Source organism: Rhipicephalus sanguineus, chromosome 3 (assembly GCF_013339695.2).
Source record: "Rhipicephalus sanguineus isolate Rsan-2018 chromosome 3, BIME_Rsan_1.4, whole genome shotgun sequence".
NCBI lineage: Eukaryota > Metazoa > Arthropoda > Arachnida > Ixodida > Ixodidae > Rhipicephalus > Rhipicephalus sanguineus.
This window is the reverse complement of record NC_051178.1, coordinates 184,190,331-184,192,763: the sequence shown is the minus strand read 5'-3', so window position 1 is coordinate 184,192,763 and position 2,433 is coordinate 184,190,331. Positions and strand designations below refer to the sequence as shown.

At 46.0% G+C, this 2,433-nt stretch overlaps 1 non-coding gene across 1 annotated transcript; it reads left to right on the top strand.

Annotated features, from left to right (window-relative positions):
- The first annotated feature begins 1,846 nt into the window (after positions 1-1,846).
- Trnat-ugu (transfer RNA threonine (anticodon UGU)) lies at positions 1,847-1,918 on the top strand. The gene has a single exon. It is a non-coding gene; the product is annotated as a tRNA-Thr (tRNA).
- Positions 1,919-2,433: the final 515 nt, after the last annotated feature.

Here is a 2,433-nt window from a genome sequence, read left to right as displayed (position 1 = left end):
AAGTTTCTCTGCGGCATGTACCTAATATTGCCTGTTGCTCCTTATTGCGCAGATTTTCTATGGTTGTCACAGGGTGCACTTTCGATAGCCATCTAGCCACATAAGGACGAAAATTTTCTATGGTTGACTCAGTTCTCCAGCTAGTACAAAAGAGCCAGCCGCGATCGAAAAATACGGTACCGATCTGGCTCGATTGCGATAGCAAATGCACCGTGTGCCAGCCAACCGTATTACTTGGCGCCTTTGAATGAGCATGCTGCAAGGTGTGGCTTACCGTGGTCTAAATGGCAACATTATGTTTCAATGAATATACCAGCGTCCAGCCTTTACAGTTTCATTGATAAGCAGTATGACACTTCGCTGCTACTGTTAGAAGGTGAATCAGTGTTTGAAGCTGGCCACGTAAAACAACATAGAGAAGAACAAGTGACCCTGGCTATGGGCTCACTCTACAGACATAATCTATAATCAAGGGACCCCGTGGGCTGAAGTCGAGAGTCGGACGAAAACCCGTGCGGTCGGGAAAACACACGAGGACAACTAAAATGGGCACCCGACCGGGGGTGGGGGGGTGGGGGGGGGTACGCAGACTGTGGTGGAAGTTTCATCGGCGAGACAGGTAACTTTCAGCAAAGATTCAAGCAGCACATGTATGATATGTAAGAAAGAAGGTTTCATCGAACATCAATGGCTGAGCACGCAGAAGCAAAATAACTGAGAGAGAAAATAACTGGACTTCTAGGCTTTATCTTGAATCTCTGGCAATCCAGACAACGGCGCTCTCGCTTAAACGTAATGATGGCAACTTTCCACACGTGTACGCATGTTTCTTTGTGATATTTTGACATACATAACCGGACTGCTTGCGCATTCATTTTTCGTTGTGAACAAGGCTCCCGTGCGGGAGCTGAAGCGTTTTGCATGTGAACATTCGTGCTCGGTGTCCATATTAACAATATGGGCTTGAAATAACAATAAAAAAAACACTGGTGACAGTGGCATCATGCTCTTGCAAAGCAGGGTAGGGGTAAAAGTGAAAGCTCACGCCTGGCTCCTTCGTGTATGTATCGCACTGTGGCACGGAGCAGAAAAGTACCATGCCGCCGATAAGTTTTAGTGCACCTTTCCGTATTGCGTAGCCTCTAGAGGTCCGCACACATAAAGTGAGAGCATAACAACGCTGTTCAAAATCGAAAACGTCGCGAAATCGCGGTTAAAAACAGCGCATTTAACGTCCGCTAGAGCGAGGTGAGATCACGTGATCCAACCCTGCACGCCACAGCGATTGCAGCGCCCGCGTCTCCAGTGGTGGGCCTCGCGCCCAATAGAGTGTGGAATGCTAGAGCGGCGCCCCCTGTCATTCGTACAATGCAATACTGAACCGAAACCGAAACACAACATGAGCTTGTGCAGAGGGCACGGAGGAAGACAAGTTTCAGCGCAGTCGCATTTTAAGCGCAGCTTAAGAAACTAGGGTCTTTAAAACTGCGTATCTATGTATTTTCTATTAAAGGAACACACCACCTAATAATTACCTAAAGATGTTGCGCCTCAGATATGCGTAATATTTACTTTTCGATCGACAACGTTCACAAGTAGGAACAGCCGTACCAGTTCAAGATGGGTGGGCGGTAAGCAAGTGGTTCAACTTTGTCCGGATGGCTGAATCGAGTGACGTGCCGACAAACAGAAAGACAGACCAAAATTTCAGCGTTTAAGTTGCCCAAGAAAGACTATCGTCTTTAAAAGTGTTCCACACACGCCGTCATGGCTGCGATCGGCGCTGACTAACACTCCTACGTTTAAATGCACAGATATACCCCATGAAGTGGACGAGAGGATGACCGCCGTCGTAGCTCAGTGGTAGAGCATCGGACGTGTTATTCGAAGGTCGCAGGTTCGGTCCCTGCCGGTGGCAAGTTATCTTTTCGTCCACTTTACTTTCTCCACACTTATATTAATTACTACAAATAACATCCCGTATACTTCCCTTGGCATTATTGTCTGTTAGTTCTCAATTAACGTGAGAACTCATGTTACTTACCTGAACTCATGCTCGCATATTTGTTACTCATGTGCAGTTGGATGGTATTGTGTTTACACATCTTGTGTTCGATTGCATGACATTTCTTGCGTCCATTTAATTTAATTTTTGAGTATTGTATATTTCTTTTTTCTAGGCGAGAAGGAGTAGCCGGTGGCACCGTAAAGGCACCAACTTCTGTTCATCATTTCAGTAAAAAAAAGTACTTTGTACGGCCTTAGAAGTTAGTCCAGCGAGGTGGGGACTCTGCTTACCGTTTCGTAACTTCCTAAAGCAACTTTGTGAAGTACTCATTTGGGTGCCTTGCGTAACCGACTCTAAGCAACCGCGCGTTTTCGGAAGTATCAAAAAAAAAAAAAGAAAGCAGTGCTTAAACATAGCGGACATTT